Source organism: Carcharhinus amblyrhynchos, unplaced genomic scaffold (assembly GCF_965287045.1).
Source record: "Carcharhinus amblyrhynchos unplaced genomic scaffold, sCarAmb.v2.hapA scaffold_38, whole genome shotgun sequence".
Classification (NCBI taxonomy): domain Eukaryota; kingdom Metazoa; phylum Chordata; class Chondrichthyes; order Carcharhiniformes; family Carcharhinidae; genus Carcharhinus; species Carcharhinus amblyrhynchos.
The window spans coordinates 4,694,184-4,708,955 of NW_027649779.1; the positions used below are offsets into that span (position 1 = coordinate 4,694,184).

Sequence of the window (14,772 nt, forward strand, 5' to 3'; positions counted from 1 at the left end):
GTATATGTGTGACGGAAGGTGAGTGAGTGAAGTTCTTTGAGTGAGAATGAGTGATTGAGGGTGAGTAAGCGTGGGTGAGGGTGAGAGAGCGTGAGTAAATGAGGGTGTGTGAGCGAGGGTAGGTGAGTGAAGGTGGCTGAATGTGAGTGAAGGTGGCTGGATGAGTGTAGGTAAGCAAGATTGAAAGAATGAGGGAGAGTGAGTGAGGATGTGTGAAGGTTAGTGGAGGTGGGTGATTGAAAGTGAGTGAGATTGAGTGAATGGGGGTGATGGAGTGAATTTAACTGAGTAAGTGAGGGGTGAGAGTGAGTGAGTCAGGGACTGTTACTGAGGGTGGTGTGTGAGAGTGTGTGAGGGAGAATGTGGATGGGTGGGAGAGTGAGGGTGAGTGAGTGAAGGTGTTTGAGTGAGGATGAGTGATTGAGGATCTGTGAGTTAGGTTGCGTGATGTTGAGTGATGATGAGGATGTGAGGGTGTGTGAGTGAATGTAAGTGCGTGAGTCTGAGTGAGTTTGAATGGGTGAGGTGGCGCATGTGAGAGAGAGACAGAGAGAGGGTCATTGAGCTTGAGTCTGTGGGGGTGAGTCTGGGTGATTGAGGGTGGTAGGTGAGTGAGTGAGTGTGAGTGAGAGTGACTGAGACTGGGTGAGTGAGGGTGGATTAATGGATGAGTGAATGAAGGTGAGTATGAATGTTAGTGACTGACTGAGGGTCTAAGTCAGTGAGTGAGGTTTAGTGAGTGAGGTTGAGTGAGTGATGGTGTATGAGTGTGGGTGGCTGAGTGACAGGGAGTTAATGAGGGCGCGTGAGGGTGAGTGCGTGAGGGTCAGTGAATGTGGGTGCGTGACTGAGGGTGTGAGAGTGAGTGAATGTGAGTGAGTCAGTGAGGGTGTGAGAATGAGAGAGGCAGGGTGTGTGATTGAGGTTGAACGAGTGAGGATGAATGAGTGCTTGTGGGTGAGTGAGGATGGATGAGAGTGAGTGAGCGAATATGAGTGAGTGAGTGTGAGTGAGTGAGTGTGTGAGGGTGTGAGGATGAGTGAGTCAGGGCGTGTGTTTGAGTGAACGAGTGAGGTTGAATGAGGGTGTGTGAGTGCTTGTGTGTGAGATTGGCGATGGATGAGAGTGAGTGAGTGAATATGAGTGAGTGATTCTGAGTGAGTGAGTGTGTGAGGGTGAGTGACTCAGGGTGAATCAGGATCAGTGAGTTTCTGAGTTTGAGTGCATGAGTTTGAGTGCTTGAAGTTGAGTGCATGAGGTTGTGTGCATGAGGTTGTGTGCATGAGGTTGTGTGCATGAGGTTGTGTGCATGAGGTTGAGTGCATGAGGTTGAGTGCATGAGGGCGAGTGCGTGAGGTTGAGTGCATGAGGTTGTGTGCATGAGGTTGAGTGCATGAGGTTGAGTGCATGAGGTTGAGTGCATGAGGTTGAGTGCGTGCGGGCGAGTGCGTGAGGGCGAGTACGTGAGGGTGGATGAGTGAGCAAGGGTGAGTGAGTAAGCGTGAATGAGAATGAGTGAGTGAGGGTGAGTGATTGTGGTTGAGTGAGTGAGGATGAATGAATGAGGGTGAGTGAGTGAAGGTGAGTGAGTGAAGGTGAGTGAGTGAGAGTGTGTCAGTGAGGGAAGGTGGGTAAGTGAGGGTGAGTGAGTGAAGTTATTTGAGTGAGGATGAGAGATTGAGGGTGAGTGAGTGAGGGTGAGTGAGTGAGAGTGTGTCAGTGAGGGAAGGTGGGTAAGTGAGGGTGAGTGAGTGAAGTTATTTGAGTGAGGATGAGAGATTGAGGGTGAGTGAGTGAGGGTGAGTGAGTGAGAGTGTGTCAGTGAGGGAAGGTGGGTAAGTGAGGGTGAGTGAGTGAAGTTATTTGAGTGAGGATGAGAGATTGAGGGTGAGTGAGTCAGTGTGGGTGAGGGTGAGAGAGTCAGTGAGCCACCTCCTCCTCTCCCTCTCCATCGATCTTTTCCCGATTCTCTCCATTGATCAGCTTTCAGTAACAGGGCTGTGTAAAGTCAGGAATCAGTGTAGATCACCGGGCAGCTGCTTTAATGTCGGGGCCTTTCTTTCAGAAACACGGATCAGTGAACAAATAGACAGACTGAGGGAGCTGGAAGGGAAGCTTCCAGCAAAACTAGGGTCACACAGGAATCAAACACCAAGTTTCCACCAGTATTGGGGAGCCAGGCGGACTTAGTCTCAGCCAGATCCCTTCTTATTGATTGTGTCTTTGTGTCCGGTGTAACACATGGAAATCCCTACTTCTGACCTCCTGTTGGATGGAATGTGTCACTGATGAAGCAATAGAAGATTGTTGGTCCCAGAACAGTCCCCTGCCGAACTCCTGCAGTGATATCTCAACTTAGATGTTTGACCTCCAACAACCATCACCATCTTGCTTTGTGCTAAATATGACTCCAAACAGAGAAGAATTTCCCGCTGAAACTTATTCACATGAGTTTTACTCGGGCTCCTCGATCCCACCCTCATTCAAATGTTAGTGGGGGAGGGGGAGGGGGTGGCCGAGGTGGCACAGTGATTAGCGCTGCCGCCTCACAGTTCAATTCCCGATATGAGTCATTGTGTATGGAGTTAGTAAGTTCACCCCGTGTCTGCTTCGGTTTCCTTCGGGTGCTCCTGTTTCCTCCCACAGTCCAAAGAAGTTTGGGTTTAGGGGATTGGCCGTGCTAAATTGCCCCTTAGTTTCAGGAGGTCTAGTTAGAGTAAACACATGTGGTTATGGGGATAGGGCTTTGGTGGGATTCCTGATGATGCAGACTCGATGGGCTGAATGGCCTCCTTCTGTACTGTAGGATTTCGTGATTCTATTCTATGATGTAAATGACAGTCTCTCTGACACATGTGAGGTGGAAAGTGTGTGAGAGAGTGTTTGGGTGTGTGTTTGATAGAGAGAGAGGGTGAATGTGTGTGTGAAGGTGCCTGTGTGTGATAGACTGTATTTGCACATGTGTGAGACAGTGAGCTGCGTTTGCAAGAGGGGACAGTGTGCCTATTGGAAAGCAAAATAATCTGTTCATGAGTGTGTGGAAATGTGCATGGGATTGTGTGTGAGTGAGAAAGATGTGTGCAATGTGTGTGGGTGACAGAAGCAAGTGTGTGTGTGCGTGTGTGTGTGTGTGTGTGTGTGTGTGTGTGTGTGTGTGTCTGCGTGTAAGAGAGAGTGTGTGCGGACGTGTTTGCGTCTGAGTGTTTTTATGTATGAGATGTGAGAGACTGATTGAGAGAGCGAGAGTAAACCTGTATTTGTATTTGAGACAGAGTATGTAGATCGTAAGGGAAAGAGAATGTGTGTGAGATATCGTATGAGAGAGAAAGTAAGTATGCGTATGTATGTGTGAGAGAATATGAGCGTCTGTATGTGTGTATTTATGTGTGTGAGAGTGTGTGATGTGTGTCAGTCTCTATCTGGCTGATTCAGTCTGGAAAAGCACCCTCACTCCACACATACTCACCCACTCACACAGTAAGTGGGAGTGATAAGTGAGCACAATACGGACTGTGGGGCAAGTGTTGGAAAAACATTTAAATCTTTCACAAGTCAGTCACAATTAAATAATTTTCTCTTTCCTCAATGAGAGAAACTTGTAAAACCTCACGCAATCTGACGCAATCCAGGGCAAAGCCACCCACAAGATTACCCATCTCCTCATTCACCCTATTCACTCTCTCCATCACTAACAAGCAGTGACAGCACTGTGTGTATTATATACAACATGCACTGCAGCAACTCACCAAGGCTCCATAGAATACACTGTCCAAACCCGCTGCGTTTACATCCTAACAGGACAAGGGCAGCAGCCACATCTGAAACACTATAATCTGTAAGCTTCCCTCCAAAACACACACCATCCAGACCTGAAACAATATCTCAATTCATTCATAATCGCTGGGTCAAAATCCTGGAGCTCCCTGCCTAACAGCAGGGCGGATGCCTGCAGCATATGGACTGCAGTTGCTCAAGGATGCTTCATATCAACACTTTGTGAAGGAACAATTAGATTAAAAATTCTGGCCGAGCAAATGTCTCTAAAATGCCTTGAGAAGATTAAAAATAATATGCAAGTGAATTTGACCCTTCAACTGTCAAACTAAACAGTTCAGGGGCTGCTGTAGTACGGAACAGAATGTACTAAATCTCACTCTGTATTTGTTCATCGAACATTCCCAAGGCCGGTCCATCACTGCTTAAAAATCACCCAATTCTCCCTCTACAGCCTGATGTTTCTGCTTCTCTGATGGACACAATATGCTTCAGGGATTTAATTTATGAGCCGCCGAGTCAAACAGTCACATTCCCACAGATACAAGTGCATCGAAGAAATAAATCAAATTTCACTTCCTGCAGTACAGGAGAAGGAACCAAAAGATTTATAACCAGTCAGGGAGATTCCTGGTCCCAACACAGTGACCACACGCCCAGAAACAGAGCAGACACAAACAGTTCAACAGTCGATTTCCTAGCAGAAAGATCTGTTCAATCTGTCAATTTCAAACTGTTGGATTCTCATTGATCAATAGTCAAGTTACAACAGAAAATCAATAACCTATTTTAAATTAAACGGGTATTCATTTCAGAACTCCTCTCGACTTTTAATTATTTCTCTCTGCCTGTCTCACTTCGCGAAAATTGTGTAAAAATGTAATTTCGCTGAAAATGAGCAAAAATAACAGATTCAGGACAGTTCAATGTCCCTAACAGAGATACAGTGACACAGTAACAGGTCAAATTCCCTAACAGAGATAGAGTGACACACTAAGAATTAAACAAACCGGGGAATATTTACATTGAAAATCGTTACCTGATTCGATCTAATTTCTTAATTAAATGTAATCAACAAAATAATCAAGGCAAAACAACTTATCGAGCCGAGCACAGCTGAGTAAAGAAATGTTTTGTTTCTGAATTCATTTTGATACAATTAAATATTCTCTAAAACTGACGCTAGTGCAATATTCAAGGTCTTTTGTTTTGAATTCATCAGCGTCAATATTACATTTTAAGTTATTGTTAATTGTCCTGCCAGCTGATTTGAACTCTGTAATAAAACGAGTTTTCAATCATTCAAAACGTGCTTCTGCCCCCAACATTGTTAAATAATTAGGTTCCAATTAAATCTCAATGTTAAACTATAATTACAAATTACTGAATGGAAACATTCAAACATCTGTCATTCATTTACTTAAATCTAATCACATTGTAATATTTTACTCTTTCTCTTTTACTACAAATGTCTTACTATAACCATCAATCGTGTTAAAAATGCAGATTTCTGAATTTGTATAGACTGTAACGGCCTGGCCGTTTGAAATCAATAATACTGCTTCCGAGATTTAATAATTTAGACCACCCATATAACTTCATTATTGAACACATTGTTTAATTAAAGAACATCTGAATTAAACAGTGCAAACACAAAGACGATAATTGATTCAAATCCTCTGTAATGCTAAAAACACGATGCAGAATATAAGTCTCAACCTTTTCTTCATTATAATATTTAATAAGAATTAAACATAAGCTTCAGTTAGTATGAATTCTTCCATTCTGTCATTTATTCTTCCGAGAATTCTATTCTTTGTTTAACATTAATGGGAGACATGATGTTATTAAGTGCAGAGCTAATATTATTTTTATAATATTTATATTATCATATTATTTTTATATAAAGTAATCTTTTTGAATTTCAAGCATTTAATTGTTAATCTGTAGCCAGTTCCTGTTGACACTTTACTACAATTCAAACACAATCATTTGAACAATTTTGCTTGAGTGTCAGCGAATTCCGTCTGTCAGAAAACTGTGTTCAGTCTGTCAAATTTTTATAAACTGTTTGATTCTAATTGATCCAAGGTCAAATTACAACAGTGAAAAAAATCAATAAACATTTTAAATTAACCTGATGTTCATTTTAAAACTCCCTTTGCCTTTTAACTATCTCTCCCTGACTGTCTCAAATCTCAAAAACTGGGCAATTATTTTTTCTGAAAATGAGAACTTCGAATATAACAGATTGAGGTTCGTGTAATGTCCCTAACAGAGATGCAGTGAATTGTAATTCATGTTTTATGTTAAACTGTCAAACTAAACAGTTCAGGGGCTGCTGTAGTACGGAGCACAATATAGTAAATCTCACTTCGTATTTGTTCATCGAACATTCCCAAGGCCGGTACATCACTGCTTAAAAATCACCCAATTCTCCCTCTACAGCCTGATGTTTCTGCTTCTCTGATGAACACAATGTGCTTCAGGGACTTAATTTCTGAGACGCAGAGTCAGACAGTCACATTTCTCACAGATACAAGTGTATTGAAGAAATAAATCAAATTTCAGTCCCCGAAATACAGCAGAAGGGGCCGGAAGATTTATAACCATTCAGAGAGATTCCTGGTCCCAACATAGTGACCACACGCTCAGAAACAGAAGACACAAACGGTGCAACAGCCGAGTTCCCAGCAGAAAGATCTGTTCAATCTGTCAATTTCATTCAAACTTTTGGATTCTCATTGATCAATGGTCAACTTACAACAACAGAAATCCAATAACCTGTTTTAAATTAAACTGGTATTAATTTGAAAAAAAAAAAATCCCTTGACCTTTAATTATTTCTCTCTATCTGTATCACCTCTCGTAAAGATGTAATTTCGCTGAAAATGAGCAATCAAAAATATCAGTTTCAGGGCAGTTCAATGTCCCTCACAAAGATGCCGTAACATTATAAGAATTAAACAAACATGGAAACAAAAACATTGAAAATCATTACATGATTCGAACTAATTTCTTAACTAAATGTAGTCAACGGAATAATAAAGGCAAAACAATTTATCGAGCTGAGCAAAGAAATGTTTTGTTTCTGAATTCATTTTTGATACCATTAAATATTCTTTAAAACAGATGATATGTTGTACACCAGTGCAATATTCAAGGTATTTTGTTTTGAATTAATTAGCTCCAATATTATATTTTGTTATTGTTAATTGTCAGTTAGTTCTCCTGTTACTGATTTGTACTTCGCAATAAAATCAGTTTTCAATCATTCAAAACGTGTCTTTGCCTCGAACATTGTGAAGTAATAAGGTTTCAATTAAATCTTAAACAATAAACTTCAAATTACTGAGTGGAAAGATTCAGACATTTGAATTTCATTTGCTTAAATCGAATCGCATTGTAATGTTTTTCATTTCCACTTTACTTCCAATGCCTTATTATAACCTACAAACGTTTTAAAATGCGTGCTTCTGTATTTGTATTTGCTGTAACGACCTGACGGTTTGAGATCGATGAAACTGCTTCTTAGATTGAATAATTTGGATCATCCATATAATTTACTTACTGAAAATATTGATTAATTTAAGAAGATCTGAATTAAACAGTGAAAAAATCAATGAGGACAATTGATTCAAATCCTCTGCAACATTGAAAAATGATGCACAAAGTAAGTCGAGACTTTTTCTTCAGTATAATATTTAATAAGAATTAAACATAATGTTCCAATAGAATCGATTCTTCTATCCTGTCATTTATTCATCTTTATTTAACATTTATTCTGTTTTCAGCAGTAATGGAGCCATGATGTTATTATTAAGCGTAGAACAAATATTACTATATTACAAATATTGTTAAATAATATTATTATATTTGTATATAAAATAATCTTTTTGAATTTCATGTATTAACTTGTCAATCTCTTTCCAGTTTCTGTTGACACCTTACGACAATTCAAACACCATTAATTGAACAATTGCTTAGTGCTAGCAAATTCCACCTGTCAGAAAACTGTGCCCACCCTGTCAAGTTTATTCAAAATGTGGGATTCTAAGTGGTCAATTGTCAAATTACAACAAAGATTCAATAACTTATTTTAAATTAAACAGATATTAATTTCAAAATCCCCTTCAACTTTTAACTACCTGTACCTCTCTGTCTTAAATCTAGAAAATTGGGCATAAAATATATTTTTTCCTGAAAATGTTACATCAAATGTAACAGATTCAGGTTAGTGTAATGTCCCTCTCAGAGATATAGTGACACAGTAAGAATTATAAATCATGTTTTATTATAATCTGCTACTATTAGTTAACATGAATAAAATGTCCTGGCATGCATTTTTTTTGACACTTGTTTGTTTTATCTTGAAAATAATTTTTAAACGTAGTTTGCCTTTTGTTCATTTAGCTGGAAAAAGTGTAACCGCTCAGGATCACGGTGCTCAACAAAATACAGAAGCAATTGAGAAACACCAAACCATTCCAAAAATTTTGAGATGACATGAGTAATTAACTACCTTGACATCCACCTACAAATGAATTGGAAGGAATGCTGTGCCTCCACAGAAAGAATGTAATAATCGGACACAAAAATACCAAATAGCCACGTCTTATTCTCTAAAATTCGTATTTAAGTGAAAGCGAACTTCATTGGGATATAACAATTAATGCAAAGTATCTTGATGAACTGAGCACTGCTGTGGAAACAGATTGTTCTCATTGAAACAGTTTCCGGAATTATCACAAAATATTTCCAGCATAAAAACATTTCTGGTCATGTTAGTTGTGTGTGAAGCACAGCAGAACTATTAGGAGGGAATAATGAATAATGATATTAATATAAAATGATCTTTGGTGAACATGGAGTTATATTACCTACTTAAAAATATTTAATTTATATTAATTTTACGATTAAATTTGTTAATGAGAAGTCTGTAGTTGCAGCAACGACTTAGTGTCCCAGTGAACGTTGTATGTTATGATTTATTTTAATTTGTAAACGTTCGTTTAACTTTAATTAAAAATGCTGTAATATGTTTGCTTTTGTTTTCAAAACCTGCCTGTTCTCTCCCTGCAAGGATTTTCAAACTCAAAGATTGTTTGCATTCAACCAGAAAACATGTAACTGCTCAGTGCCACCCAGTTTAAACAATGCAGAAACACCAAACCATTTCACACATTTTAACATTCATAGCGACCGAACCACAGAACCTCCTCAACAGAAACACACCAAAACACATCACTGAGGGAATGAATCTGTTGAATGTATCCATTCAATAAAATCAAAAATATCATCGCAAGAAAATTTCAGTATCCAATCCGGCAAACCAGCTCGTCACCAAATATATGAATGACTAAACTAAACAGAAATCTGGAATAAGAGCAACAGCATTGTGAGGAGGTGAAATATGTACAACAAATTAACATTGAAACTTTACCACATTCTATTCATATTGGGTCATATTTCAAAAAGATTTCAAACATATTTAAACATTTACCTGCAGCCATCAGGTAAAACATTGCACCTACCCCAAATTGGGTATGCAGTGGCAAACTGTGTTTTGGACGAGTGGCGTAAACCGTGGTTTGATTTTACCAGCAATTATCGGTTACGATTAAAAAAAATACAAATGCAATAAAGCCTGCCTGATTTCTTTGTGTAGGCACACGTCAAATAGTTTAAAACCCGCAGACTCTGGATTCAATCACAAAGTGTTTAACCGCTCAGTATGACGGAGTGTGAACAATGCAGAATCGCCAAACCATTTCACAAATTTCACTTCTTCAATGTCACCCAGACAGACAATCTCCTCACCAGAAAAAATACATCACTGAGGGACTGAACCCCGGTTCATGCAGAAACAGCTCAATTCTACAAACTGTTTCAACAGAATCAAATTTCACATTGGCGGAAAGTCTCAATTAAAAATCCAGCCAATCCGCCCATCACCAAAGTAACTAATAATTAAGCTGAGCACAACAATAACATAACAAAACCAGCATTGTGATTAAGCCGAAAATGTTCATAACATTAATGCAGAAACTTTAACACATTTTGTTAAGATTGGGTTAGATTTCTAACACTTGTGCAGTAGATGGTGCAACTCGCAGCCACGAGATGTCACCGAGATTAAACATTGCAGAAACGCCGAACTGTTTCACAAAAGGAAGACATTTAATGTAACCCAGCCAAACAATGTCCTCAGCAGATAAACACCAAATCACAAGAGACTGAATTCACCTTTTATCAATTAACAGAATTCTATAACCCCAATTTAAGCAGGAGCACCTGAAACATTGTAAAGATTTTCAGCACAGAATCCACCAAACCACATTTCAGTGAACAAGTGAATTAATAAAATCGAGAAAAATGTAAAACAAAAGCTCAAATAAAACACTGACTAAATAAATGCATGGTTTTTACCTGCAGTCACCGTCACCATGGTCCCTTGTCCCCAGTAGCCCATAGCGTCACAGTGTCACATTCTCTAGGCTGGGCCATACAATAACCATTCCTGCACAAAATAGACAGAAATCCATCAGTATTTAAACAAAATCACAAGCCAGAGGGAAAGTAAATCATTGCATTTTTCATGAAATTATTACTATCCTGGTGGATACCGTTCGCTCAACATAAATAACCTTAATGTTTTATATTTCACATGGGATCACATGATCAAGTTATTGAAAACACTATTTGATAATCAAATAGTTATCAAAAAAATTTCATATTAATTCTCACTATTTGTGTAGTGCTGGGTTATAAATAATACAGCACTGTAAATAATGATGGATTGTAAAACAAAGCACTGACCCAGACTCGGTCAATTAGCGCTGAGGGGTTTTTGTATTGACAGCAACTGTTGTGCCATCCATATATCACATTGAGACACAGCATGTCAAATACCGTGCCTGCCTGCTCACTGTAAAATACGGAGATTTAATTTCACTGTTCTGTGAAAAATCTGATTCTGCCTCATCCACGAGCGAATGAGTGAGTTATTTCAGTTTGACCTGGTCATTATATTTAGAAACGGTGTCGGATTGCTTTTAAACTCTCCGTGTAGATTGAGCATGTCGGTCAATATCGATTTTATGGAAAGAGTTTTATACCTAATCACAAACTAATATTACGTCCACACATTATCTCTTTGAAGCCTCGTTTACTTTGGAAATGCTGCTGTGATACTGATTACCAATTTGAACAATCCCTTTCTCTGAGGTTTTTGTATGAGGATGTCGCTGTGCTGAGCACTGTGACCCACTCCTGTAGTATCACAATGACACACACCCGCACAAAAACTGCACTCACTCTCTGTTCAGTACTGCCGCTCAATATTTACTTCAAATAGACCCGTATTCCGAATGTAATTTACAATTTATGCAGCTGTTTACAAAACACAATCTAGAAACACCTCCTCCAAGTATCAGAAATCGTAAAACGAGCATTATATCCAGCTGAAACAGTAAATATAAACAGAGTGAAAATCTCAGCCCATTATGTCTGTGTGTTTTCCTGATTTAATGTTTAATTTTCACTACGTTAGGTTTGTCAGAACTGGTTTGTGTTTTGGTTCTGATTACTGGCGCTATTGTTATATTTAAAACAGATACTGACCTTCAGGTTATGATGGAAGTTGCGGAATCCCCTCCCGGGCTGTTCTTGTTCGGGTCCATCCCTGGTTCCTCTCGCTGTGGTCACTTGCACAGTAATAGATGGCGGTGTCATCGATCTTTAGGCTCGTCATCTCCAAAGAGAAGATGTTGTTTGAAGTGTCTTTGGACGCAGTAAATCGACCCTGAATTGATGGGGCGTAGCTGTTGTCAGATGAACTATAGTAGTAAAGCAGCCACTCCAGCCCCTCTCCGGGAACCTGTCGGACCCAGTACATGCTGTAGCTGCCAAGATTGAACCCGCTGGTTTTACAGGTCAGTCTCAGGGAGCCTCCGGGACGCCCGGTCTCTGCCTCTGGCTGGGTCAACACAATCTCCGACTGGACACCTGTAAAAATAGATCAAAAACACCAGGGATTAATCTTAGTGAAATGATTGCTGACTCTGGAACATTCCAGAGAGAGACTAACACTGAGACGGTAACAGTGAGAGACTTGAACAATAATAAAAAAATACTCACCAGATAAGAAAGTCAGCAACAAACTGAGAGAAATGGCCGACCTCATCTTTCTGGTGATTTGGGGGAAATGGTTGTGTCAGGAACTCAGTGAACAAACCAGCTCTCGGACTGTTGGATTCCGGTCCCAGTGAGCGGTATTTAAATACCCGGCAGAAGGGGGCGGCTTTCCAGGCGCCGCCTGTTGATTCCCTGCTGGAGGCGGCGCCTGGATCCACGTCCCACCTTCCACACCCTCAACAGAATGGACTCGGAGATTTACAATAGATTAATATTAAAATGGACATTTTATCTGTATCGGGATATTTGTTTGGCTAAAATGTTCATGGTATTGTCCGCATTATTTCTGATGATGATATTACAGTTCATCACCTCTTTACTTTTAAAATAACTAATTCCATTGTAAATATGGTGATTTTATTACCACACCCCCAACAAGAAAATAAATCTAAAAATGATGAACTAACATTTTGGAACATTAGACAATTTTGCAACAATTCCGTGTCTCTGCCATATTACAATAATAAAGCACAATTTATCAGAAGAAATACCATCGATTTCTGTAATTAAATGTGTAGAATATACAAAGTGATTCTATTTACAGTGCGGATGGCTATCACTGTACAATTTGGGTTTGGAGATGAGAAGAAACTCTCACACAATACAATGTTTCTCCTTATATTTTCAAAATGTCCCAATCTCGAAGACAGACCTTTGAAAATAATGAGAATCCCAACCTCCTGATAATTAAATAGTGAGTTGACAGAGAAACATAAAATTAAATTGATTTTTGACGGAGAGGTTAATGAATCGGAACGGACACTGAGATCATTAAAGTTCTCCTTCAGCATCCAGATCATTACAGCTCACTCTATTGGCCACTGGCTGTCTAACATACACTGGTATTGGGAACACAGGATATCAGGACTTTACCGCACATTGCACAATATCACAAAAATAAATGTTTTATCTTCCATTGAATCAGGTTATGAACTGATCATTTCTCCACTCATTGGCAGCTATGAGAGGAACTCTTCAATAACAGAAATCAGATTATACTGTACAATAGAACACGGTGCTAATCAGGGACAAGAGACGCTGCTGTTTCAATAGGATGCAGAAATTTCAGAATATTCCAGGAATCCCAGGTGTTCATGTCAGTTTTATGATGTTGTTTTAATATTATTTCATGTCATTGCACCGATTTTACTTCACTGGGAACTGGTCCCACCTACATCTCTCTCTCTCTCATTTCATGAAGTGATTAATAAACAGAATTTAATTATTGGAATGAAATTTACGCGGAAACTATACACATGAAAAAAATCATCCGGTCACTTTATTGTTTTGCGATGCTATTTACTCAGATAATGAACAGGACACTGAATGAAAATATTTGATGAGAATGATTACGATTTAAAATGTGTCTTTCTTGTGGGGATGAAACATTTACTGTTTAAATGTCTGAATCCCATGCTGTCCATTCAGCTTCACGCTAATCTGTCCCACACAGTATTTGGCAGCAATCCAGGCTGGTGTCAAATGCTCAAAGTTATTGACAGGAAACATCTGGGGCTGTTTGTGCAGTACATCAAAGATCAGTTTCATCAGCACTGACCGCTTGGCTACAAGCCAACTTAAAACCCTGCATGTTGTCAGTCAGGTCTATTTATAAACAAATCTACACAGCAACAGTACTGGAGGCACTTGAATTTTTGGAAGTTATAAATCTAGATGATGTTTTCCCATCTCTAAAGAAAGGATTATTTTCCACCTTCTCTGGTACCCTATTAACAACAATGATGATTTTTCCATCACATCAGGATATTGTGATGGACGGACAGAAATAATCACAGGCTGACTGAGAAATGGCTCAGAGAGATGATACATGATGTTATATTTGAGCAGGCACATTTATATTTTATTTCCTTTTTTCTTTCCATGGGATGTTTGTTTGGAAAGACCAACACTCTTTGCCTGTCCCAAATTCCCTTAAATTGACTGGTTTTCTTGGACACTTCTGTAGATATTAAAGAGTCAGCTATTTTGCTTTCAGTCTGCAGTTATATCCTTGTGAGACAATGTAGCGATGGCAGATTTCCACCATTGGGGAATCAGAGCGGTTCCAATGATCGCAATTAGTATCCATTCCAGATTTATCAATAGAATTCAAAATCTACCTGCGGGAACGGCCCGACTTAAATCCCTGTCCTCACATCATTGCCCTGGGCCTCTGGATCACTGGATCAATTAAAATAATTGATTTCACCATCTACACAAACAATAAATGTATGACTGTGTTGACACAGGAATGAATGACATTTGAATGACTGATGGATGAATGACTGTTGGATGCCTGAATATTTTGATTGAGGAATTAGTGAACGGATTGGTGGATTCATTGATAAATGGTACTGAATGATGTTGTTCTATATTTCCATATTTGTGTTTGACTACTTCATAAATTGAAACAACTCCTTTATTCAATATGTGCCCATCTAATACCTTCAATCCTTCCAGAGTGTCTGGGTGAAATACATGCCGAGTTTGTCGGGAGTTAGCAAGCTGATCCTCTTGAAGAGTCGGGGGAGATTTTCCTGCAGTTCGGATGGTTCATTTCTCTGCTGATGCTGAATCTTCACATCCAGGACAGAAAGAGAGAGCGTGATTTGGTTGAGGAGGAATGATTGTACTATATAAAATACTGGCTCTTTCATATACAACAAATCAATCAACACACCCTCACCCAAATTAGTGAAGGCAACAGGGTGAAAAGTAAATAAGGTGGCAACAGAAATATTTGTGAAACTTACTGGAAAACTACAAGTGTCACTTATAGGCTTGTACTAGGCTTGTACTCGT

The 14,772-nt window shown here is 39.2% G+C and overlaps 1 pseudogene; it reads right to left on the reverse strand.

Moving 5' to 3' along the window:
- The window catches only part of LOC145362415 (Ig heavy chain Mem5-like), a 31,905-nt pseudogene extending 19,901 nt beyond the window's left edge, over positions 1–12,004 (reverse strand).
- Between the last annotated feature and the right edge of the window lie 2,768 nt (positions 12,005–14,772).